The 25,531-nt window shown below is 47.6% G+C and overlaps 16 non-coding genes across 16 annotated transcripts; 11 read left to right on the forward strand and 5 right to left on the reverse strand.

Annotated features, from left to right (window-relative positions):
- The first annotated feature begins 3,691 nt into the window (after positions 1-3,691).
- Positions 3,692-3,764, forward strand: trnav-aac (transfer RNA valine (anticodon AAC)). The gene has a single exon. It is a non-coding gene; the product is annotated as a tRNA-Val (tRNA).
- Positions 3,765-4,349: 585 nt separating this feature from the next.
- Positions 4,350-4,422, forward strand: trnav-cac (transfer RNA valine (anticodon CAC)). Its single transcript has one exon. It is a non-coding gene; the product is annotated as a tRNA-Val (tRNA).
- Positions 4,423-4,884: 462 nt separating this feature from the next.
- On the reverse strand, positions 4,885-4,956 carry trnaq-uug (transfer RNA glutamine (anticodon UUG)). Its single transcript has one exon. It is a non-coding gene; the product is annotated as a tRNA-Gln (tRNA).
- A 151-nt stretch (positions 4,957-5,107) lies between these two features.
- trnad-guc (transfer RNA aspartic acid (anticodon GUC)) lies at positions 5,108-5,179 on the forward strand. The gene has a single exon. It is a non-coding gene; the product is annotated as a tRNA-Asp (tRNA).
- An 8,817-nt stretch (positions 5,180-13,996) lies between these two features.
- Positions 13,997-14,069, forward strand: trnav-aac (transfer RNA valine (anticodon AAC)). The gene has a single exon. It is a non-coding gene; the product is annotated as a tRNA-Val (tRNA).
- A 585-nt stretch (positions 14,070-14,654) lies between these two features.
- On the forward strand, positions 14,655-14,727 carry trnav-cac (transfer RNA valine (anticodon CAC)). The gene has a single exon. It is a non-coding gene; the product is annotated as a tRNA-Val (tRNA).
- Positions 14,728-15,189: 462 nt separating this feature from the next.
- On the reverse strand, positions 15,190-15,261 carry trnaq-uug (transfer RNA glutamine (anticodon UUG)). The gene has a single exon. It is a non-coding gene; the product is annotated as a tRNA-Gln (tRNA).
- Positions 15,262-15,412: 151 nt separating this feature from the next.
- Positions 15,413-15,484, forward strand: trnad-guc (transfer RNA aspartic acid (anticodon GUC)). The gene has a single exon. It is a non-coding gene; the product is annotated as a tRNA-Asp (tRNA).
- A 581-nt stretch (positions 15,485-16,065) lies between these two features.
- trnav-aac (transfer RNA valine (anticodon AAC)) lies at positions 16,066-16,138 on the forward strand. The gene has a single exon. It is a non-coding gene; the product is annotated as a tRNA-Val (tRNA).
- Positions 16,139-17,258: 1,120 nt separating this feature from the next.
- Positions 17,259-17,330, reverse strand: trnaq-uug (transfer RNA glutamine (anticodon UUG)). Its single transcript has one exon. It is a non-coding gene; the product is annotated as a tRNA-Gln (tRNA).
- A 151-nt stretch (positions 17,331-17,481) lies between these two features.
- On the forward strand, positions 17,482-17,553 carry trnad-guc (transfer RNA aspartic acid (anticodon GUC)). The gene has a single exon. It is a non-coding gene; the product is annotated as a tRNA-Asp (tRNA).
- Positions 17,554-18,135: 582 nt separating this feature from the next.
- On the forward strand, positions 18,136-18,208 carry trnav-aac (transfer RNA valine (anticodon AAC)). Its single transcript has one exon. It is a non-coding gene; the product is annotated as a tRNA-Val (tRNA).
- Positions 18,209-18,793: 585 nt separating this feature from the next.
- On the forward strand, positions 18,794-18,866 carry trnav-cac (transfer RNA valine (anticodon CAC)). The gene has a single exon. It is a non-coding gene; the product is annotated as a tRNA-Val (tRNA).
- Positions 18,867-19,328: 462 nt separating this feature from the next.
- Positions 19,329-19,400, reverse strand: trnaq-uug (transfer RNA glutamine (anticodon UUG)). The gene has a single exon. It is a non-coding gene; the product is annotated as a tRNA-Gln (tRNA).
- An 805-nt stretch (positions 19,401-20,205) lies between these two features.
- On the forward strand, positions 20,206-20,278 carry trnav-aac (transfer RNA valine (anticodon AAC)). The gene has a single exon. It is a non-coding gene; the product is annotated as a tRNA-Val (tRNA).
- A 1,120-nt stretch (positions 20,279-21,398) lies between these two features.
- trnaq-uug (transfer RNA glutamine (anticodon UUG)) lies at positions 21,399-21,470 on the reverse strand. The gene has a single exon. It is a non-coding gene; the product is annotated as a tRNA-Gln (tRNA).
- Between the last annotated feature and the right edge of the window lie 4,061 nt (positions 21,471-25,531).

Raw genomic sequence — 25,531 nt, forward strand, 5'->3', positions numbered from 1 at the left:
TGGAACTATGGCTGGCCCAGAACAAGGTAGATACCCCAGAATCTACCCTGGGATTGAGCTGGCTATTCCACACAGATGTCCTAGGCTACAAGCATCGTCAAGTTCCATATGCAGTCCCCACGATGCGCAATATCTACAAGGTCTTGGCCAGCCAGTACGACCCCCTAGGGTTCATCTTACCCTACACAACCAGAGCGAAGGTAATCATCCGCCATCTTTGGGACAAGCAAAGGGGTTGGGATGACCCACACCTACCTCAGGAGCTTATGCAGCAGTGGACAGCCTGGGAGGAAGAGCTGCAATTTCTACCTGAAATTACTCTTCCCCGACCATATGTGCCTAAGGAAGTGGACCCCTTCAGCTGTCAGAGAGAGGTGCACATATTTTGTGATGCCTCTGAAGAAGCTTATGGCTCAGTAGCTTACCTCCGGACCACTGGCAGAAATGGTGAAGTGCATCTGTCATTCTTGGTGGCCCGTTCCAGGGTTGCCCCTAAGCGGTTCCACTCCATGCCCCGATTGGAGCTCTGTGCTGCACTCACTGGGGCACAGCTCTCACAAGTGCTGGAAAGGGAGCTCACCCTTAGAATCGACCAGACGGTCCTATGGTCTGATTCTACAACAGTGCTGACCTGGCTGAGGTCTGAATCCTGCCGATTTAAGGTCTTCGTGGGCACTCGTGTAGCTGAGATACAAGAGCTGACAGACAGGCACTCCTGGAGATACGTCGACTCTGGAAGGAATCCAGCCGACGATGTGACACGTGGGAAGAAGTTGAAGGAGCTCACTGTACCAAATAGATGGAGCCAAGGACCATCCTTTCTCCTGCGCAGTCCAGACTCCTGGCCAGAGGATCTCACGGTTGACCAAGCAGGAGATGCCTCGGAGCTGCGCAAAGCTGTGTTCTGTGGGACCACAGCAACTACTCCGTCAGGTCAGCCAACTTCAGATTTGAGCCGCTACAAAACCTGGAGTGAGATGTTAGAGGTTACAGCGCGGGAGCTACATGGGGCGGCCCAACCAGATGGTCATCCCACTGTTGAGGACTATCGCAAGGCGGAGAGGCTGATCCTACAGAGGGCCCAGATGGATAGTTTCCTGGAGGAGTACAACCTGTTGAAAGTCGGTAAGCCAGTTCCCAGGAGCAGTCGTCTTCTCTCTCTGTCACCCGAAGTGGATGAGACCAGACAGCTCATTTGTGTTGGAGGACGACTTCGTCGATCTGAAGATTTGGCTCTGGAGACACTCCATCCGATTATCTTAGACCCAAGCCACCCAGTGACCAAACTCCTGATCCAAGACTTTGATCGCCGCCTCCATCATCCTGGCCCGGAGCGGGTGTTCGCAGAACTTCGGCGCTCCTACTGGATTCTGCGAGGGCGTGAAGCTGTCCGGCGCTACCAACACCTCTGTGCTGATTGTCAAAGGTGGAGAGCTAGACCTACAGTGCCAAGGATGGCAGACCTGCCAGCAGCCCGGCTACGTCTATATAAACCGGCTTTCTACTCTACGGGAATGGACTGCTTCGGGCCGTTTGAGGTCAAGGTTGGTCGGCGTATTGAGAAGAGATGGGGAATCATATTCAAGTGCCTCACCACCAGGGCAGTCCACTTGGATGTTCTTAACACCATTGATGCAGATGCATTCCTGATGGCTCTTCGGCGATTTGTCGCCCGTAGAGGAACACCTGCCGAGTTGTTTTCAGACCAGGGGACCAACTTCAGGGGAGGTGAGAGGGAGCTGCGTGAGACCTTTCTGAAGATGGCCCCGGAACTACAACAGCTTCTAGCACCCCAGAGGATCAGCTTCCGCTTTAATCCTCCAGGTGCCCCACACTTTGGGGGAGCATGGGAAAGGGAGATCCGGTCGGTTAAGTATGCCCTCTATGCCACCGTTGGTGCTCAGTCAGTTCCAGAAGAAGTGCTTCGCACTGTACTCACCGAAGTGGAAGGGATACTCAATAGTAAGCCCCTGGGGTATGTGTCTTCGGATGCCAGAGATGCAGATCCGGTGACTCCTAATGTTCTTCTGATGGGGCGGCCGGATGGATCGCTACCTCAGGTAGTATACCCACAGAGTGAGCTCCTCAGTCGCCGTCGCTGGAAGCACTCCCAGGTTTTGGCTGACCATTTCTGGTCACGTTTCATTCGTCAGTACATTCCCAGTCTGCAGACTCGCCAGAAGTGGCAAACAACGGCAGCTGATTTGGCTGAGGACTCTGTGGTGATGATCGCTGATCCACAGCTTCCCAGGGCTCTCTGGCCGGTGGGGAGGGTGATTAAAACTCATCCTAGCCCTGATGGACGCATCAGGTCAGCTGACGTGAAGGTGAAGGAGAGAATCTACACTCGGCCAGTTGCCAGACTGGTTGTCCTCCCTGCGCTGCCCTCTGGAGAAGATGAGGACAGCTCTGCGTCGAACTCACCACAACCCTAGAACTTTGTTGCCTTATTGATGAGCAAATGTCTTACATACATTTGGGGGCGGCTGTATAAAAGGCCCCAAAGTTCATATAATAGTTTTACTGGTGTTTATAAGTTTATATAAGTTCATGTAATGTTCCATCTTCTGTCAGTTTGGGCCAGCCCACCTTCTAGTGACATCATCCGGTTAGTAAGGTGGGCAGTTTAATGGCGGCTGAGCAGTGTTGGTCCGGAGGGGGTGCACTGATTCCTGGGGCATGTTAGGTGTGCGTAAATGACAAGTAAGTAGTGACCTGTGTCGTATTTTGCCTTTGTTGTGTCAGTACTGTAGTATGTTACCATTTAGGAGCTAATGTAGTCCATAGTTGGAGCGGTAGGCCACGCATGCAACGCGTGAGTTCACCCTCATTTCATATGCTAACTTATGTTGTTAGCTTGGCCCCGGTTTAGCTTGTTGACGCATGTACGGTCGCTGGTATGTCCATAATGTCATTCCTGTGTTATCAGACCTTCTCTATATGTTGTATGTGATGCTTGTGATTGTTTACTTTGAAGTAGCGGAGTTTGTAGCGAACAATTAGGTACGTGGATTAATAAAATAGCAAACGTAGTATAACCGGAAGTATGGCGTCCCGCTTGCCCTTCACAATAAGAGCATTATAGCGGAATATAATGGGGGACGCTTTTATTTTGTATAACTACCGGAAGTAGTTCACTTGTACTGACGGTTGCTTAACCTCGCACTAATGCTATTTAGTTGCATAGTGTGAGCAGTTTGAAGTGTATTATATTTTTCTGATCTTTATATTCGATTATGTTAACTATGTTGTATTATGTTTATATTTGAGTATTTGACTTTTCCATTCTCTTTATTTATTGTTATTTCCCTTGTTTATTTCCTTTGTAGGAAACCACACACACACACACCCAGACACACACTTATGTACACCCGCTGTGTTACAGCCCCAGAAATTAACGGTGACAATAAAGTGCCTCAAACGGAACCTCAAGCTCTCTCCTTCTTCCGTGCTCTGGGCAATTTGGCCTTAAGTGGTGTTCTGGCCGACACACCGGGGTGACCGTAGTGCTCAAAGACTGAATCAGTGCCACAGCCGTGCCTGTCTTTGATATCTCCACTACAATGCTTGAAAAATGACATAAATGGGAGTTCCCCGCTTCTCACTAGTCCTACATGATCTGTCATAAAAGTCCTCAAATTTAAGAAGGCATCGAATTGCCCCTCTAATGACGAGAGGGCATGCACGCTCCGTTTCCGTAGTGTAGTGGTTATCACGTTCGCCTAACACGCGAAAGGTCCCTGGTCCGAAACCAGGCGGAAACATGCTTCTTTGTTTCCCGATACAAAAGTGTCTGCCTGCAGGCATTGCTTTATCTTGTGGGGTTGTACTGCTGTTTGGCACAAAGAGGAGTGAAAGTACTCAAATCTTGTACAGGGCTCTGACGCTTGTAACCTTTGGATGCTCATGTTGTAAAAAGTTGTCTATAGCCCAAATTTCAGGAAATTTCACACAAACCAACATGTCTCCAGTCACCATATTTACTGAAGATGCAGGCACAGACTAAGCTCTTGGAAATGAGTGTCTCTAGCTGGCCTGCCCAGGACTTGGGCCTATTTTCAGCCAATGCACAACGTGATCAACCGCATGGCCTCTTTAGATAACAGTTCTGGGCTTCTTAGGGCAGCATATGTCGAGCTGCGCTTGCTTCAGAGAACTCCTAAATGTCAAAAGTTTTTAAGTGAGCCTAACATCGAGACTATAGTTCAGATTCCTTGCTAGCGAGCGTCTGTCTCTTCTCCATGGTTCCTTCTGTTCAAGGGCATGATAGTAACCTGCCATCAGATTTGTCAGATTGGCCAGATTACTGATTGAGACACATTCCAAAGCCAAGCAAGCCATCACTCACAGTTTCCGTAGTGTAGTGGTTATCACGTTCGCTTCACACGCGAAAGGTCCCCGGTCCGAAACCGGGCGGAAACATGGGTGTTTTGCTTCTTTGATCACAAGTGAATTGATGTTCACTGTTTAGACAACTCTGCTTGTCCAGCATTTTCTCTGTTTTACTTGCGTCCCTATTGAGAAATAAGACTCCTAGTTTTGTCTTCTATAGGTTGTGTGCTAGCCAAGCAAAGGACATCAAAAAGCTTGTCAACCAGAAGCTCAGAGCCTTCAGTGGTGGCAACAGAGTTAGAAGTGAGAAGAGTACAAGGGGAATTGTTCCCTTGAGTCACGGTGGCCAATGAAAGATACAGCAGGACGCTGAAGTGGAAAGTGCAGTACAAGAGCATGAGCGAGGTTTGGTGCGGCATGAAGACCACGCGCAGATGGGATCAGCCAACAGAAGAGGAGTGGAATTGACTGGGCCACTAACTTGTTCTTTAAGTCATTAAACTCTCATGCTAGCTTGTGCTAATGCGGAGCAAAGGGCTAGAAAGCCAAATGAGGTTCCACTGAGACTTGAACTCAGATCACTGGATTCAAAGTCCAGAGTGCTAACCGTTACACCATGGAACCCTGCTGAAAGCAGAAAAAAGTTCTCTGTCAAACACCCATAAAACTGTAGTTCCTGGTAAAGTGATGGGGTCTTTTACATGGCCGACGAGAGTTTGCGTGTCATACCTGCTGCGAATCCCACCTTGCCATGATGCCGACAGAGGTTTGCAGGTCCTCGTTAGTATAGTGGACAGTATCTCCGCCTGTCACGCGGAAGACCGGGGTTCGATTCCCCGACGGGGAGTGAGCAGTCTCCTTCTCTGCTCTGCCTTTTACCTGGAATGACCACACACCCATTAATCGCACGCTACGTGCATTTTTTTTGCACAGAGTCCATCATTCAAAAACACCCTGTGGAATTTCTCCACCACATCCTAGTCGATCTAACAATCTAGTCCTATAATGGGTTTGAAAAAACATCAATTCCACCTGTGCACTCATAAGTCAAAAATGTCTTCTAGGCAAGAGCTCCCATGAGAAGAGAAGCTTGTCCAAGAGAACTCTGCTTGTCCAGCGTTTTCTCTGCTTTACTTGCGTCCCTATTAACAAATAAGTCTCGTGTGTTTGTCTTCTGTAGGTTGTGTGCTAGCCTGACAAAGAACATCAAAGAGCTTGTCAACAAGAAGATCAGCTCCCATTTGAAGAGATGCTATCTCGAGATCACAATTTGGATTGTCAATATAACCATAAATGGGGGAATGCTTGTATAAAAGGCCCCAAAGTTCATATAATAGTTTTACTGGTGTTTATAAGTTTATATAAGTTCATGTAATGTTCCATCTTCTGTCAGTTTGGGCCAGCCCACCTTCTAGTGACATCATCCGGTTAGTAAGGTGGGCAGTTTAATGGCGGCTGAGCAGTGTTGGTCCGGAGGGGGTGCACTGATTCCTGGGGCATGTTAGGTGTGCGTAAATGACAAGTAAGTAGTGACCTGTGTCGTATTTTGCCTTTGTTGTGTCAGTACTGTAGTATGTTACCATTTAGGAGCTAATGTAGTCCATAGTTGGAGCGGTAGGCCACGCATGCAACGCGTGAGTTCACCCTCATTTCATATGCTAACTTATGTTGTTAGCTTGGCCCCGGTTTAGCTTGTTGACGCATGTACGGTCGCTCGTATGTCCATAATGTCATTCCTGTGTTATCAGACCTTCTCTATATGTTGTATGTGATGCTTGTGATTGTTTACTTTGAAGTAGCGGAGTTTGTAGCGAACAATTAGGTACGTGGATTAATAAAATAGCAAACGTAGTATAACCGGAAGTATGGCGTCCCGCTTGCCCTTCACAATAAGAGCATTATAGTGGAATATAATGGGGGACGCTTTTATTTTGTATAACTACCGGAAGTAGTTCACTTGTACTGACGGTTGCTTAACCTCGCACTAATGCTATTTAGTTGCATAGTGTGAGCAGTTTGAAGTGTATTATATTTTTCTGATCTTTATATTTGATTATGTTAACTATGTTGTATTATGTTTATATTTGAGTATTTGACTTTTCCATTCTCTTTATTTATTGTTATTTCCCTTGTTTATTTCCTTTGTAGGAAACCACACACACACACACCCAGACACACACTTATGTACACCCGCTGTGTTACAGCCCCAGAAATTAACGGTGACAATAAAGTGCCTCAAACGGAACCTCAAGCTCTCTCCTTCTTCCGTGCTCTGGGCAATTTGGCCTTAAGTGGTGTTCTGGCCGACACACCGGGGTGACCGTAGTGCTCAAAGACTGAATCAGTGCCACAGCCGTGCCTGTCTTTGATATCTCCACTACATTAATTGGTCCTTCGAGCCGGATGCACTAGGTTCGCCTCAGAGATGGAACCAGGCCCAGAGTACGAGGCTCGTGGCGCACGCCCCAAACGACATGCTCGCCCACCTGTGCACTACACAGATTATGAGGTGGAGTACCCAGGCTACATTAGCCATGCATATAGAGAGGATGTAGAGCTCAGACACCAAGAGGACAAGGCCAGGATGACCTCCCTCGCTTCCCCCTTTAGCTGCAACCTAGCCAGCCCTCAGTGGAGGCGGGATGCTATTCTCCATGAGACGGCCTCGCGCTATGGAGCTCAGAGCCAACAGCACATTCAGGAGAATCAGCTAGCCCCCCAGCTGTATCCGGAGAGATGGCATGGGGAACAAGCCTATGATCACTCTACTCCTCTACCCTTCGTGCTCCCCTATACACATCCAAATAAGGAAGTAAGTGCAGAGTTAGAGGATATCCGTCAGGAGCGCCACCTCATCCAGCAGAGCCAGCAACGTATGTCATCAGATCTGGTCGAACTCAAGGCACTGCGGGCAGAAATGAGACAGTTAGTGGAAGCTGTCCAGAGCATGCAGGGCCCATCTTCTCTCCAAACCAGTAAGTCAATGCAGTCACCGCTACCGGGTGATGCACCAGAGATTGAGGAGGATGATGACTGGCCTGCCCCACCACCGTGGCCAGATCCAATTGAGGAAGCGCCACTGCCTAGTGACCCACCAGTGTTGAACCCCCATCGCCAAGATGCATGTATGTTTTCAGCCATTAAGACAGAGGCAATGGCAATCCCACCTGCTAATATGGTCGTGGACCACCCAGGACAGAGTCTGTCATCAGATCCTCCACCAGCTCTCAGGTTTCCAGATAAAGCCTCCCATAATCCACCTCCCTGGTTCAAGCCGGTTCATCTCCCACCTCGCCCAGGCAGTTTCCCACTGGGTGGGTCCAAGCATCCGCGCGCCGCCTATGGGGACAGTAAGACTGAGCATGGCTGTAATCCAGCATCCCCTGAGCAGCAGTTCAATCTGTCCTCTCCACAGCCACTGCCGGACAGACCGAATCCGGGCAGGACTCCTATCACCTCAGAGACAGTTTACCGTGGTCCCCGCCCAACAATCCCCAACTTCTCCAGTCGAGACCCTAGTGAGTTTGCTAGGCTTAAGATGGCATTGGGGAATCTTCTACCTGAGGACACGACTGAGCTGTTCAAGTATCAAGTGTTGGTTGATCACCTGCACCTTAGAGGAGGCCAGATTAATAGCCGATGCTTACCTCAACTCTGCCACACCCTTCACTGATACGATGGAGGCCCTCAATGACAAATTCGGCCAACCACATCAGATAGTGCTGAGGCGTATTGCTGCGATGATGGACTCACCTGACATCAGACGTGGAGACGTCTCGGCATTTGAGAGATTTGCCCTCCAGATACAGTCACTGGTGGGGATGTTAAGGACACTAGGCCCAGAAGGAGAAGTGGAACTACACTGTGGTTCACATGTTTCTCGTCTGCTTAGTAAACTACCCCCCGAGCAGAGAGCGGAGTTCCGCCGCTGCATGTTCCAACAAGGTGTGAGGATGCATACCTTGGCAGATCTCGCAGGGTGGCTTAAGTATGAGTCCTGGTGCCAAGACTCTGAAGGGCAGTTAGCAGTGAAAGGGACAAAGGAGAAACAGTGGCCCAGGCCTGAGGTGCGCCAGGGTAAGAGATCCATCACAGTCCTTCATGGTGCAAAGGAGGTAATGACGAACCCACAGGCTTTGAGGCCAGGTGGTGTGGCCAGCAAGAACAAGCCATACTGTCCATTCTGTAACACGGAAGAGCACTATCTCAGTCAGTGCACAATGGTATCCAAGTTGACAAAGGACCAGCTAACAGAGTGGATAAAGAGTAACAAGAGGTGCTGGCGCTGTGCACGGTCACACCAGGCAGCCCAGTGCAATCTGAGGAAGACTTGCAGCCTCTGCCAAGGGAAGCACCTGCAGGTACTGCATGATGTCAATGTTAGAACACCTAAAGGGTCACTAACAACAGCGGTGGTGAGCGGTGACTCGAAGGCAGCAACCGACGTCCTGTATCTAGACAGACCCACTGAAGGCTGCAAAGTCCTTCTAAAGATTGTCAAAGTCTGCATTCATTATGGCAAGCGAACAATCAGCACTTATGCTGTACTGGATGACGGGTCAGAGAGGACAATGCTTCTGCCGGAGGCTGCCGAGAAGTTAGGCATGCAAGGGATCGCAGAGGACGTCCCACTGCGCACGATTAGGCAGGACGTGCAGACTCTCAGAGGTGAGTCAGTGTCGTTCTCTGTTTCTTCTCCATCAAGGCCCAGGACCAGGTTCAAGATTGCTGGGGCCTTCACTGCTGCACGCATCGGACTTGCAGGCCACACTTATCCCATGGAGCAACTCAGGGAAAGGTACAAGCACCTGATTGGTCTTCCGATCCACACCTTGTTAAATGTGAAACCTTTGCTACTCATTGGCAGTGACCATCCCCATCTGGTTACCCCCGTTGAACCAGTCAGGCTGGGACCTCCAGGAGGGCCTGCTGCTATTCGTACCAGGCTAGGTTGGGCGCTACAAGGGCCAGCAAGTATAGTTGGCCAGCTTACCCAACCACAGCAGTGCTTGCTGACTTCTGTTGCACCTCAGGTCAGTGAGTTAATGAAACATGTGGAGAAACTGTGGCAGGTCGACATCGTTCCATTCCGAAACGAGAAGCTTGTTACTCGTTCAAGGCAAGACCAAGAGGCCATATGCATTCTGGAGACCAGAACTGTCCGAATAGAGGTTGAAGGCATACGTCGCTATGCCACCCCACTGCTTCGCCGGAAGGGGATGCCTCTACTGCAGGCAACTAAAGACGCCGTCATGCCAAGTCTACGGGGTGTAGAGAGAAGGCTGGCCAAAGACCCAGAACGAGCTGAGGCCTACAAAGTGGAGATGGAGAAGCTTATCAAGGCTGGCTCCATCATTAAGTGTGGCTCTGGGACACCTGTGACAGAAGGTCAGGAGGCGTGGTACATCCCTCATCACATGGTGAGCCATAATGGCAAGAACCGATTGGTTTTCAACTGCTCATTTCAGTACAGAGGACAGAACTTGAACGACTACCTGCTGCCTGGGCCCACCTTAGGTGCGTCGCTTCTGGGAGTCCTATTGCGCTTCAGAGAGCATGCAGTTGCAGTGAGTGGGGACATTAAAGGCATGTTCCACCAGGTTCATCTCTTACCAGAAGATCGTGCCCTGCTCAGATTCGTCTGGCGAGACATCAGCGACGAGAGCCCTCCAGCAGTCTACGAGTGGCGGGTGCTCCCGTTCGGAACCACGTGTAGCCCCTGCTGTGCCACATTTGCCCTGCAGCGTCATGTCATGGATAACAGCCAGCCAGATGATGACGTGAGACTCTCGGTCGAAAGGTGTTTTTATGTGGACAACTGCCTTCAGAGTTTCCCCACCGTGGAAGAGGCAAGGAAACTTGTCGACAGGTTACGGGCCATCCTAGCCTCAGCAGGTTTTGACCTACGTCAGTGGGCCAGCAATGAACGTGACGTCATCAGTCACTTACCACAAGAGAGCTGCTCCGCTAGTGTGGAACTATGGCTGGCCCAGAACAAGGTAGATACCCCAGAATCTACCCTGGGATTGAGCTGGCTATTCCACACAGATGTCCTAGGCTACAAGCATCGTCAAGTTCCATATGCAGTCCCCACGATGCGCAATATCTACAAGGTCTTGGCCAGCCAGTACGACCCCCTAGGGTTCATCTTACCCTACACAACCAGAGCGAAGGTAATCATCCGCCATCTTTGGGACAAGCAAAGGGGTTGGGATGACCCACACCTACCTCAGGAGCTTATGCAGCAGTGGACAGCCTGGGAGGAAGAGCTGCAATTTCTACCTGAAATTACTCTTCCCCGACCATATGTGCCTAAGGAAGTGGACCCCTTCAGCTGTCAGAGAGAGGTGCACATATTTTGTGATGCCTCTGAAGAAGCTTATGGCTCAGTAGCTTACCTCCGGACCACTGGCAGAAATGGTGAAGTGCATCTGTCATTCTTGGTGGCCCGTTCCAGGGTTGCCCCTAAGCGGTTCCACTCCATGCCCCGATTGGAGCTCTGTGCTGCACTCACTGGGGCACAGCTCTCACAAGTGCTGGAAAGGGAGCTCACCCTTAGAATCGACCAGACGGTCCTATGGTCTGATTCTACAACAGTGCTGACCTGGCTGAGGTCTGAATCCTGCCGATTTAAGGTCTTCGTGGGCACTCGTGTAGCTGAGATACAAGAGCTGACAGACAGGCACTCCTGGAGATACGTCGACTCTGGAAGGAATCCAGCCGACGATGTGACACGTGGGAAGAAGTTGAAGGAGCTCACTGTACCAAATAGATGGAGCCAAGGACCATCCTTTCTCCTGCGCAGTCCAGACTCCTGGCCAGAGGATCTCACGGTTGACCAAGCAGGAGATGCCTCGGAGCTGCGCAAAGCTGTGTTCTGTGGGACCACAGCAACTACTCCGTCAGGTCAGCCAACTTCAGATTTGAGCCGCTACAAAACCTGGAGTGAGATGTTAGAGGTTACAGCGCGGGAGCTACATGGGGCGGCCCAACCAGATGGTCATCCCACTGTTGAGGACTATCGCAAGGCGGAGAGGCTGATCCTACAGAGGGCCCAGATGGATAGTTTCCTGGAGGAGTACAACCTGTTGAAAGTCGGTAAGCCAGTTCCCAGGAGCAGTCGTCTTCTCTCTCTGTCACCCGAAGTGGATGAGACCAGACAGCTCATTTGTGTTGGAGGACGACTTCGTCGATCTGAAGATTTGGCTCTGGAGACACTCCATCCGATTATCTTAGACCCAAGCCACCCAGTGACCAAACTCCTGATCCAAGACTTTGATCGCCGCCTCCATCATCCTGGCCCGGAGCGGGTGTTCGCAGAACTTCGGCGCTCCTACTGGATTCTGCGAGGGCGTGAAGCTGTCCGGCGCTACCAACACCTCTGTGCTGATTGTCAAAGGTGGAGAGCTAGACCTACAGTGCCAAGGATGGCAGACCTGCCAGCAGCCCGGCTACGTCTATATAAACCGGCTTTCTACTCTACGGGAATGGACTGCTTCGGGCCGTTTGAGGTCAAGGTTGGTCGGCGTATTGAGAAGAGATGGGGAATCATATTCAAGTGCCTCACCACCAGGGCAGTCCACTTGGATGTTCTTAACACCATTGATGCAGATGCATTCCTGATGGCTCTTCGGCGATTTGTCGCCCGTAGAGGAACACCTGCCGAGTTGTTTTCAGACCAGGGGACCAACTTCAGGGGAGGTGAGAGGGAGCTGCGTGAGACCTTTCTGAAGATGGCCCCGGAACTACAACAGCTTCTAGCACCCCAGAGGATCAGCTTCCGCTTTAATCCTCCAGGTGCCCCACACTTTGGGGGAGCATGGGAAAGGGAGATCCGGTCGGTTAAGTATGCCCTCTATGCCACCGTTGGTGCTCAGTCAGTTCCAGAAGAAGTGCTTCGCACTGTACTCACCGAAGTGGAAGGGATACTCAATAGTAAGCCCCTGGGGTATGTGTCTTCGGATGCCAGAGATGCAGATCCGGTGACTCCTAATGTTCTTCTGATGGGGCGGCCGGATGGATCGCTACCTCAGGTAGTATACCCACAGAGTGAGCTCCTCAGTCGCCGTCGCTGGAAGCACTCCCAGGTTTTGGCTGACCATTTCTGGTCACGTTTCATTCGTCAGTACATTCCCAGTCTGCAGACTCGCCAGAAGTGGCAAACAACGGCAGCTGATTTGGCTGAGGACTCTGTGGTGATGATCGCTGATCCACAGCTTCCCAGGGCTCTCTGGCCGGTGGGGAGGGTGATTAAAACTCATCCTAGCCCTGATGGACGCATCAGGTCAGCTGACGTGAAGGTGAAGGAGAGAGTCTACACTCGGCCAGTTGCCAGACTGGTTGTCCTCCCTGCGCTGCCCTCTGGAGAAGATGAGGACAGCTCTGCGTCGAACTCACCACAACCCTAGAACTTTGTTGCCTTATTGATGAGCAAATGTCTTACATACATTTGGGGGCGGCTGTATAAAAGGCCCCAAAGTTCATATAATAGTTTTACTGGTGTTTATAAGTTTATATAAGTTCATGTAATGTTCCATCTTCTGTCAGTTTGGGCCAGCCCACCTTCTAGTGACATCATCCGGTTAGTAAGGTGGGCAGTTTAATGGCGGCTGAGCAGTGTTGGTCCGGAGGGGGTGCACTGATTCCTGGGGCATGTTAGGTGTGCGTAAATGACAAGTAAGTAGTGACCTGTGTCGTATTTTGCCTTTCTTGTGTCAGTACTGTAGTATGTTACCATTTAGGAGCTAATGTAGTCCATAGTTGGAGCGGTAGGCCACGCATGCAACGCGTGAGTTCACCCTCATTTCATATGCTAACTTATGTTGTTAGCTTGGCCCCGGTTTAGCTTGTTGACGCATGTACGGTCGCTGGTATGTCCATAATGTCATTCCTGTGTTATCAGACCTTCTCTATATGTTGTATGTGATGCTTGTGATTGTTTACTTTGAAGTAGCGGAGTTTGTAGCGAACAATTAGGTACGTGGATTAATAAAATAGCAAACGTAGTATAACCGGAAGTATGGCGTCCCGCTTGCCCTTCACAATAAGAGCATTATAGCGGAATATAATGGGGGACGCTTTTATTTTGTATAACTACCGGAAGTAGTTCACTTGTACTGACGGTTGCTTAACCTCGCACTAATGCTATTTAGTTGCATAGTGTGAGCAGTTTGAAGTGTATTATATTTTTCTGATCTTTATATTCGATTATGTTAACTATGTTGTATTATGTTTATATTTGAGTATTTGACTTTTCCATTCTCTTTATTTATTGTTATTTCCCTTGTTTATTTCCTTTGTAGGAAACCACACACACACACACCCAGACACACACTTATGTACACCCGCTGTGTTACAGCCCCAGAAATTAACGGTGACAATAAAGTGCCTCAAACGGAACCTCAAGCTCTCTCCTTCTTCCGTGCTCTGGGCAATTTGGCCTTAAGTGGTGTTCTGGCCGACACACCGGGGTGACCGTAGTGCTCAAAGACTGAATCAGTGCCACAGCCGTGCCTGTCTTTGATATCTCCACTACAATGCTTGAAAAATGACATAAATGGGAGTTCCCCGCTTCTCACTAGTCCTACATGATCTGTCATAAAAGTCCTCAAATTTAAGAAGGCATCGAATTGCCCCTCTAATGACGAGAGGGCATGCACGCTCCGTTTCCGTAGTGTAGTGGTTATCACGTTCGCCTAACACGCGAAAGGTCCCTGGTCCGAAACCAGGCGGAAACATGCTTCTTTGTTTCCCGATACAAAAGTGTCTGCCTGCAGGCATTGCTTTATCTTGTGGGGTTGTACTGCTGTTTGGCACAAAGAGGAGTGAAAGTACTCAAATCTTGTACAGGGCTCTGACGCTTGTAACCTTTGGATGCTCATGTTGTAAAAAGTTGTCTATAGCCCAAATTTCAGGAAATTTCACACAAACCAACATGTCTCCAGTCACCATATTTACTGAAGATGCAGGCACAGACTAAGCTCTTGGAAATGAGTGTCTCTAGCTGGCCTGCCCAGGACTTGGGCCTATTTTCAGCCAATGCACAACGTGATCAACCGCATGGCCTCTTTAGATAACAGTTCTGGGCTTCTTAGGGCAGCATATGTCGAGCTGCGCTTGCTTCAGAGAACTCCTAAATGTCAAAAGTTTTTAAGTGAGCCTAACATCGAGACTATAGTTCAGATTCCTTGCTAGCGAGCGTCTGTCTCTTCTCCATGGTTCCTTCTGTTCAAGGGCATGATAGTAACCTGCCATCAGATTTGTCAGATTGGCCAGATTACTGATTGAGACACATTCCAAAGCCAAGCAAGCCATCACTCACAGTTTCCGTAGTGTAGTGGTTATCACGTTCGCTTCACACGCGAAAGGTCCCCGGTCCGAAACCGGGCGGAAACATGGGTGTTTTGCTTCTTTGGTCACAAGGGAATTGATGTTCACTGTTTAGACAACTCTGCTTGTCCAGCATTTTCTCTGTTTTACTTGCGTCCCTATTGAGAAATAAGACTCCTAGTTTTGTCTTCTATAGGTTGTGTGCTAGCCAAGCAAAGGACATCAAAAAGCTTGTCAACCAGAAGCTCAGAGCCTTCAGTGGTGGCAACAGAGTTAGAAGTGAGAAGAGTACAAGGGGAATTGTTCCCTTGAGTCACGGTGGCCAATGAAAGATACAGCAGGACGCTGAAGTGGAAAGTGCAGTACAAGAGCATGAGCGAGGTTTGGTGCGGCATGAAGACCATGCGCAGATGGGATCAGCCAACAGAAGAGGAGTGGAATTGACTGGGCCACTAACTTGTTCTTTAAGTCATTAAACTCTCATGCTAGCTTGTGCTAATGCGGAGCAAAGGGCTAAAAAGCCAAATGAGGCTCCACTGAGACTTGAACTCAGATCACTGGATTCAAAGTCCAGAGTGCTAACCGTTACACCATGGAACCCTGCTGAAAGCAGAAAAAAGTTCTCTGTCAAACACCCATAAAACTGTAGTTCCTGGTAAAGTGATGGGGTTTTTTACATGGCCGACGAGAGTTTGCGTGTCATACCTGCTGCGAATCCCACCTTGACATGACGCCGACAGAGGCTTGCAGGTCCTCGTTAGTATAGTGGACAGTATCTCCGCCTGTCACGCGGAAGACCGGGGTTCGATTCCCCGACGGGGAGTGAGCAGTCTCCTTCTCTGCTCTGCCTTTTACCTGGAATGACCACACACCCGTTAATCGCACGCTACGTGCATTTTTTTTGCACAGAGTCCATCATTCAAAAACACCCTGTGGAATTTCTCCACCACATCCTAGTCGATCTAACAATCTAGTCCTATAATGGGTTTGAAAAAACATCAATTCCACCTGTGCACTCATAAGTCAAAAATGTCTTCTAGGCAAGAGCTCCCATGAGAAGAGAAGCTTGTCCAAGAGAACTCTGCTTGTCCAGCGTTTTCTCTGCTTTACTTGCGTCCCTATTAACAAATAAGTCTCGTGTGTTTGTCTTCTGTAGGTTGTGTGCTAGCCTGACAAAGAACATCAAAGAGCTTGTCAACAAGAAGATCAGCTCCCATTTGAAGAGATGCTATCTCGAGATCACAATTTGGATTGTAAAATATATATAAATGGGGGAATGCTTGAAAAATGACACAAATGGGAGTTCCCCGCTTCTCACTAGTCCTACATGATCTGTCATAAAAGTCCTCAAATTTAAGAAGGCATCGAATTGCCCCTCTAATGACGAGAGGGCGTGCACGCTCCGTTTCCGTAGTGTAGTGGTTATCACGTTCGCCTAACACGCGAAAGGTCCCTGGTCCCAAACCAGGCGGAAACATGCTTCTTTGTTACCCGATACAAAAGTGTCTGCCTGCAGGCATTGCTTTATCTTATGGGGTTGTACTGCTGTTTGGCACAAAGAGGAGTGAAAGTACTCAAATCTTGTACAGGGCTCTGACGCTTGTAACCTTTGGATGCTCATGTTGTAAAAAGTTGTCTATAGCCCAAATTTCAGGAAATTTCACACAAACCAACATGTCTCCAGTCACCATATTTACTGAAGATGCAGGCACAGACTAAGCTCTTGGAAATGAGTGTCTCTAGCTGGCCTGCCCAGGACTTGGGCCTATTTTCAGCCAATGCACAACGTGATCAACCGCATGGCCTCTTTAGATAACAGTTCTGGGCTTCTTAGGGCAGCATATGTCGAGCTGCGCTTGCTTCAGAGAACTCCTAAATGTCAAAAGTTTTTAAGTGAGCCTAACATCGAGACTATAGTTCAGATTCCTTGCTAGCGAGCGTCTGTCTCTTCTCCATGGTTCCTTCTGTTCAAGGGCATGATAGTAACCTGCCATCAGATTTGTCAGATTGGCCAGATTACTGATTGAGACACATTCCAAAGCCAAGCAAGCCATCACTCACAGTTTCCGTAGTGTAGTGGTTATCACATTCGCCTCACACGCGAAAGGTCCCCGGTCCGAAACCGGACGGAAACATGGGTGTTTTGCTTCTTTGGTCACAAGGGAATTGATGTTCACTGTTTAGACAACTCTGCTTGTCCAGCATTTTCTCTGTTTTACTTGCGTCCCTATTGAGAAATAAGACTCCTAGTTTTGTCTTCTATAGGTTGTGTGCTAGCCAAGCAAAGGACATCAAAAAGCTTGTCAACCAGAAGCTCAGAGCCTTCAGTGGTGGCAACAGAGTTAGAAGTGAGAAGAGTACAAGGGGAATTGTTGCCTTGAGTCACGGTGGCCAATGAAAGATACAGCAGGACGCTGAAGTGGAAAGTGCAGTACAAGAGCATGAGCGAGGTTTGGTGCGGCATGAAGACCACGCGCAGATGGGATCAGCCAACAGAAGAGGAGTGGAATTGACTGGGCCACTAACTTGTTCTTTAAGTCATTAAACTCTCATGCTAGCTTGTGCTAATGCGGAGCAAAGGGCTAGAAAGCCAAATGAGGCTCCACTGAGACTTGAACTCAGATCACTGGATTCAAAGTCCAGAGTGCTAACCGTTACACCATGGAACCCTGCTGAAAGCAGAAAAAAGTTCTCTGTCAAACACCCATAAAACTGTAGTTCCTGGTAAAGTGATGGAGTTTTTTACATGGCCGACGAGAGTTTGCGTGTCATACCTGCTGCGAATCCCACCTTGACATGACGCCGACAGAGGTTTGCAGGTCCTCGTTAGTATAGTGGACAGTATCTCCGCCTGTCACGCGGAAGACCGGGGTTCGATTCCCCGACGGGGAGTGAGCAGTCTCCTTCTCTTCTCTGCCTTTTACCTGGAATGACCACACACCCGTTAATCGCACGCTACGTGCATTTTTTTTGCACAGAGTCCATCATTCAAAAAGACCCTGTGGAATTTCTCCACCACATCCTAGTCGATCTAACAATCTAGTCCTATAATGGGTTTGAAAAAACATCAATTCCACCTGTGCACTCATAAGTCAAAAATGTCTTCCAGGCAAGAGCTCCCATGAGAAGAGAAGCTTGTCCAAGAGAACTCTGCTTGTCCAGCGTTTTCTCTGCTTTACTTGCGTCCCTATTAACAAATAAGTCTCGTGTGTTTGTCTTCTGTAGGTTGTGTGCTAGCCTGACAAAGAACATCAAAGAGCTTGTCAACAAGAAGATCAGCTCCCATTTGAAGAGATGCTATCTCGAGATCACAATTTGGATTGTCAATATAACCATAAATGGGGGAATGCTTGAAAAATGACACAAATGGGAGTTCCCAGCTTCTCACTAGTCCTACATGATCTGTCATAAAAGTCCTCAAATTTAAGAAGGCATCGAATTGCCCCTCTAATGACGAGAGGGTATGCACGCTCCGTTTCCGTAGTGTAGTGGTTATCACGTTCGCCTAACACGCGAAAGGTCCCTGGTCCGAAACCAGGCGGAAACATGCTTCTTTGTTTCCCCATACAAAAGTGTCTGCCTGCAGGCATTGCTTTATCTTATGGGGTTGTACTGCTGTTTGGCACAAAGAGGAGTGAAAGTACTCAAATCTTGTACAGGCCTCTGACGCTTGTAACCTTTGGATGCTCATGTTGTAAAAAGTTGTCTATAGCCCAAATTTCAGGAAATTTCACACAAACCAACATGTCTCCAGTCACCATATTTACTGAAGATGCAGGCACAGACTAAGCTCTTGGAAATGAGTGTCTCTAGCTGGCCTGCCCAGGACTTGGGCCTATTTTCAGCCAATGCACAACGTGATCAACCGCATGGCCTCTTTAGATAACAGTTCTGGGCTTCTTAGGGCAGCATATGTCGAGCTGCGCTTGCTTCAGAGAACTCCTAAATGTCAAAAGTTTTTAAGTGAGCCTAACATCGAGACTATAGTTCAGATTCCTTGCTAGCGAGCGTCTGTCTCTTCTCCATGGTTCCTTCTGTTCAAGGGCATGATAGTAACCTGCCATCAGATTTGTCAGATTGGCCAGATTACTGATTGAGACACATTCCAAAGCCAAGCACGCCATCACTCACAGTTTCCGTAGTGTAGTGGTTATCACATTCGCCTCACACGCGAAAGGTCCCCGGTCCGAAACCGGGCGGAAACATGGGTGTTTTGCTTCTTTGGTCACAAGGGAATTGATGTTCACTGTTTAGACAACTCTGCTTGTCCAGCATTTTCTCTGTTTTACTTGCGTCCCTATTGAGAAATAAGACTCCTAGTTTTGTCTTCTATAGGTTGTGTGCTAGCCAAGCAAAGGACATCAAAAAGCTTGTCAACCAGAAGCTCAGAGCCTTCAGTGGTGGCAACAGAGTTAGAAGTGAGAAGAGTACAAGGGGAATTGTTGCCTTGAGTCACGGTGGCCAGTGAAAGATACAGCAGGATGCTGAAGTGGAAAGTGCAGTACAAGAGCATGAGCGAGGTTTGGTGCGGCATGAAGACCACGCGCAGATGGGATCAGCCAACAGAAGAGGAGTGGAATTGACTGGGCCACTAACTTGTTCTTTAAGTCATTAAACTCTCATGCTAGCTTGTGCTAATGCGGAGCAAAGGGCTAGAAAGCCAAATGAGGCTCCACTGAGACTTGAACTCAGATCACTGGATTCAAAGTCCAGAGTGCTAACCGTTACACCATGGAACCCTGCTGAAAGCAGAAAAAAGTTCTCTGTCAAACACCCATAAAACTGTAGTTCCTGGTAAAGTGATGGGGTTTTTTACATGGCCGACGAGAGTTTGCGTGTCATACCTGCTGCGAATCCCACCTTGACATGACGCCGACAGAGGTTTGCATGTCCTCGTTAGTATAGTGGACAGTATCTCCGCCTGTCACGTGGAAGCCCGGGGTTCGATTCCCCGACGGGGAGTGAGCAGTCTCCTTCTCTGCTCTACCTTTTACCTGGAATGACCACACACCCGTTAATCGCACGCTACGTGCATTTTTTTTGCACAGAGTCCATCATTCAAAAAGACCCTGTGGAATTTCTCCACCACATCCTAGTCGATCTAACAATCTAGTCCTATAATGGGTTTGAAAAAACATCAATTCCACCTGTGCACTCATAAGTCAAAAATGTCTTCTAGGCAAGAGCTCCCATGAGAAGAGAAGCTTGTCCAAGAGAACTCTGCTTGTCCAGCGTTTTCTCTGCTTTACTTGCGTCCCTATTAACAAATAAGTCTCGTGTGTTTGTCTTCTGTAGGTTGTGTGCTAGCCTGACAAAGAACATCAAAGAGCTTGTCAACAAGAAGATCAGCTCCCATTTGAAGAGATGCTATCTCGAGATCACAATTTGGATTGTCAATATAACCATAAATGGGGGAATGCTTGAAAAATGACACAAATGGGAGTTCCCCGCTTCTCACTAGTCCTACATGATCTGTCATAAAAGTCCTCAAATTTAAGAAGGCATCGAATTGCCCCTCTAATGACGAGAGGGCATGCACGCTCCGTTTCCGTAGTGTAGTGGTTATCACGTTCGCCTAACACGCGAAAGGTCCCTGGTCCGAAACCAGGCGGAAACATGCTTCTTTGTTTCCCGATACAAAAGTGTCTGCCTGCAGGCATTGCTTTATCTTATGGGGTTGTACTGCTGTTTGGCACAAAGAGGAGTGAAAGTACTCAAATCTTGTACAGGGCTCTGACGCTTGTAACCTTTGGATGCTCATGTTGTAAAAAGTTGTCTATAGCCCAAATTTCAGGAAATTTCACACAAACCAACATGTCTCCAGTCACCATATTTACTGAAGATGCAGGCACAGACTAAGCTCTTGGAAATGAGTGTCTCTAGCTGGCCTGCCCAGGACTTGGGCCTATTTTCAGCCAATGCACAACGTGATCAACCGCATGGCCTCTTTAGATAACAGTTCTGGGCTTCTTAGGGCAGCATATGTCGAGCTGCGCTTGCTTCAGAGAACTCCTAAATGTCAAAAGTTTTTAAGTGAGCCTAACATCGAGACTATAGTTCAGATTCCTTGCTAGCGAGCGTCTGTCTCTTCTCCATGGTTCCTTCTGTTCAAGGGCATGATAGTAACCTGCCATCAGATTTGTCAGATTGGCCAGATTACTGATTGAGACACATTCCAAAGCCAAGCAAGCCATCGCTCACCGTTTCCGTAGTGTAGTGGTTATCACATTCGCCTCACACGCGAAAGGTCCCCGATCCGAAACCGGGCGGAAACATGGGTGTTTTGCTTCTTTGGTCACAAGGGAATTGATGTTCACTGTTTTGACAACTCTGCTTGTCCAGCATTTTCTCTGTTTTACTTGCGTCCCTATTGAGAAATAAGACTCCTAGTTTTGTCTTCTATAGGTTGTGTGCTAGCCAAGCAAAGGACATCAAAAAGCTTGTCAACCAGAAGCTCAGAGCCTTCAGTGGTGGCAACAGAGTTAGAAGTGAGAAGAGTACAAGGGGAATTGTTGCCTTGAGTCACGGTGGCCAATGAAAGATACAGCAGGACGCTGAAGTGGAAAGTGCAGTACAAGAGCAAGAGCGAGGTTTGGTGCGGCATGAAGACCACGCGCAGATGGGATCAGCCAACAGAAGAGGAGTGGAATTGACTGGGCCACTAACTTGTTCTTTAAGTCATTAAACTCTCATGCTAGCTTGTGCTAATGCGGAGCAAAGGGCTAGAAAGCCAAATGAGGCTCCACTGAGACTTGAACTCAGATCACTGGATTCAAAGTCCAGAGTGCTAACCGTTACACCATGGAACCCTGCTGAAAGCAGAAAAAAGTTCTCTGTCAAACACCCATAAAACTGTAGTTCCTGGTAAAGTGATGGGGTGCGGCATGAAGACCACGCGCAGATTAGATCAGCCAACAGAAGAGGAGTGGAATTGACTGGGCCACTAACTTGTTCTTTAATAAACATCTTAAGTAGTGTAATCGGTTATTTGTCCAGCCTTAACAAGATTTGCAATGTAATTGCACTGTCCACCAAATCTTCCGTCCTGCAACGCTCCACATCATCTGGGACTGGCTATAAACAAGAGTCAACCAGTAGTGCACTTTCATCCGACAGTTTCAGTCGATAAGTCGGTCTTTTTCACGTGTAACATTCCCTTCTCCGGATCCAGAAACTCCTTACTCTCACCCCTGAAAGATCTATAACATCTGGCTTTAAACATTATTCTGTATTGGTCATCTGGACACCATTGAGGTAGGTCCCTCACATCGTTAAAAGCAGAGCAAGCTTTGGCAGTGCATGTGGTGTAATCAGGAAAACCACTGGGTTCCCCTTGTATTGCAACGGGCTTTGCTTCCGGGCCCCCCATAGCACATTGACGCAGTCTTGGTAGTAATGGACTTTAACAATTATAACTTGGGGTTTGCCGCTGGATCTTCACAGAGCAAGGCCTCTATTCGAGTGGTCCACCAGTCTGACGACCTTATCCCACCATCATCAATTAAAAGCATAGACAAATTGTAAAAACTACTTTTTACTATGTTATTGATATTTCTCTGGTAAACGTAATTGAAATCTATAATTTTGCCAACTGAGACATTCCACCTTAGCTTTTATTTATCCTAGTGAGTGTCAGAACCACTATTCAGGATGAAACAAAGAGCCATTAGCACATCAGGAAGATGTTGACAACTGGTTGTGTACTTAGTGAGTACATCAGGCAGCAGAAACCTGAGAAAGGAGAGGAACCACCATGGAAGGACAGGCTTCTGGACGGCTTCTGGACAGCATGTATCACCACCAAATTTAGGAAGTGGCTGATGTTGAGAAAGACTGAAAGACCACACAGGAACAAAAGTAACGGCGTTACTTTTTTCAGTAACGAGTAATCTAACTAATTACAATTCCTATTGTTACAATTACTAACAAGAAAATGCAGTCCGTTACTATTTTTCAACAAACAGAAGGTTGAAGCTGTGTTCAGCTTACCGCATCAGTTGCACGGAAGTAGCTATGTAAGTAATCTGGAGACTACAGCTTTAAGCACCTGCGCGCGCTCCCAAGGACGGTAATCACGATCACTGTCTAGCACAACACCTGGAGCTAAGGGGGCAAAACAATCGCATGAGTGCTGCTGTTTGACTGAGGAAGAATAAAGTAGTTGTGGTAAGCCAATCACATGACCACTTAAAGACAAAGCAAGAAGGTGATATATACCAGTTTTTAAATTGTGTTGAACCAGATTCATGATATACAATATATATGCAGCGTTTACTGTCTAAGGACAGTGCTAGCAAGCACTCTCTGCTTATGAGAGAAAAAAAACAGGAAGTTTTAGGAGTGATGGCGAGAGAGAGAGATTGAGAGAGTTTTGAGATGTGAGAGATTTGTGACCTTTAGCGTGTTTGGAGAGTGTAGTTAATGAGTTGTCTTGTGTAGTTAGTGTGTAGTGTTGTGGATAGTTTTGTGTTGTGCGTCAGAACAATGAGGTGACTGCTGTCTCCAGGTAGAAAAAGGAGTGATACACCTGCTGCTGTCAGAATGCAGAACAGCTGGTTGTTCTGTAAATAGTTTGAAATGGTTATTTTAAAAAGGGTAAAAGGTAAATGGAAGCAAATAACTTTGTTTGCAAAACTTGTGCATAGGATTTTAAAATTGACAATTTATATTTTTATTTACAGTTATGAAATATGATTCATTAAACATGTTTGTGATTTTAGACCAGTTGTGTTAATACAGTATGTCAAAATGAAAACATAACTGTAAATTCAGACAGAAAAGAATGATACCAGACAAGACAAAGTAAATAGTTTTTAAAGGTAAAATGTAGAGGGAAAATCAAAAGTAGTTAAAAATGGCCAATTATACCCTGGACCCCAGAGGGTAAAACATTTTTTTTTAAAGTAACGCAATAGCTACTTTTCAAGTAATTAATTACTTTTAGAATATTGTAACTCAGTTACTAACTCAGTTACTTTTTGGAAGAAGTAACTAGTAACTATAATTAATTACTTTTTCAAAGTAACTTGCCCAACACTGCTGAGGACTACCACAACCACACACAAGATCCCAGTTGCAGGCTGTGCAAAAATGCCCTTGAGGTAATTCAGCAGATAAAAGTAGGGTGGAAGATGTTAGCGAGCAGGACACATGGAACGCCATAACCAGGTCATACTCATACTCAAAACAACTAAAACAAGATAAAATCCCGTGGCACTTGTAACAGTCACAATGGTTTGGTGTCTCTTTAAGTTGTAAGATAAGATAAGATAAGATAAGATAAGATAAGATAAGATAAGATAACCTTTGTTAGTCCCACACGTGGGAAATTTGTTTTGTCACAGCAGGAAGTGGACAGTGCAAAAGTTATGAGGCAAAAATTAGGATACAATAAGAATAAATACAGTACACAACTGTACAAAATAGAATAAAATAAAATACTATATACAGTAGAATAAAAAAAAATAAATATACAATAAGATAAAAATAGAATACAAATACAAATGCTATATACAACTGAGTAAGAATACAACGATGACAGAAAGGATTATTGCACTTAGTATTATTGCATATGTATGGATGTGTGTGCTTGATCAGTTAAAGTCTTTATTATGGAGTCTGACAGCAGTGGGGAGGAAAGACCTGCGAAATCTCTCCGTCCCACACCGTGGGTGCCGCAGTCTCCCACTGAAGGAGCTGCTTAGTGCTGTCACAGTCTGCTGCATGGGGTGGGAGATGTTGTCCAACAGGGATGACAGCTTAGCCACCATTCTCCTGTCACTCACCACCTCCACTGGGTCCAGAGGGCATCCTAGAACAGAGCTGGCCCTTCGGATCAGCCTGTTCAGTCTCTTCCTGTCCCCAGCAGAGATGCTGCCGCCCCAGCAGACCACACCATAAAAGATAGCAGAAGCCACAACAGAGTCATAGAAGGTCTTCAGGAGTGGGCCCTCCACCCCAAACGACCTGAGTCTCCGCAGCAGGTACAGCCTGCTCTGCCCTTTCCTGTAGAGGGCGTCTGAGTTATGAGTCCAGTCCAGTCTATTGTTCAGATGAACACCAAGGTACCTGTAGCTGTCCACAGTCTCAATGTCCATACCTTGGATGTTCAGTGGTTGCAGTGGAGAATGCTTGTGCCTGCGGAAGTCTACCACCAGTTCCTTGGTTTTACTGGCGTTGATCTGGAGGTAGTTCAGCTGGCACCAGTCCACAAAGTCTTGGGTCAGACCTCTGTACTCCTTGTCATCCCCATCAGTGATGAGGCCGACTATTGCAGAGTCATCAGAGAACTTCTGCAGGAAGCACTGGGTGGAATTGTGGGAGAAGTCTGCAGTGTAGATGGTGAAGAGGAACGGAGCCAGAACCGTTCCCTGTGGGGCCCCCGTACTGCAGACGACCCTGTCCGACACACAGCCCTGAGTCCTCACATACTGTTTAGTTGAGTTAGCCTGGCTAGCTTGTACAATTAGATTTTCAAAAATAAAATGGTTTGAAAATGATAAAAATGACACTGCAGTACTGAGAGGAAGTAGAATTTGGGGGGGGGGGGGGGAAAGGAGAAAAACTTGATAAGCAACATGTCTGTGAATGTTCTCAGTCATCCAGGTCATCGTAGTCAAAGGAGCTTGCAAAGAAAAGCGTCTGGACTTCTTTAAGTTACTTGAAGACGTTTCACCTCTCATCCGAGAAGCTTCTTCAGTTCTAAGGTCAAATGGTGGAGAGTCCCAGATATAAACCTAGTGGGAGTGTCCCCCCACAGAGGGACAAAGGACCCCCTGATGATCCTCTAATCGCCTGAGCCAAGGTGTGAAACTGGGTGTGGGCCCCAATCAGCCAGAGTTTCGGGTGGGTTCATTGTGAAACCTGGCCC

The sequence above is a fragment of the Copadichromis virginalis genome, linkage group LG11 (assembly GCF_057382275.1).
Source record: "Copadichromis virginalis isolate Kocher_CV1m ecotype Utaka linkage group LG11, C_Virginalis_male_GT1.1, whole genome shotgun sequence".
Taxonomy (NCBI): domain Eukaryota; kingdom Metazoa; phylum Chordata; class Actinopteri; order Cichliformes; family Cichlidae; genus Copadichromis; species Copadichromis virginalis.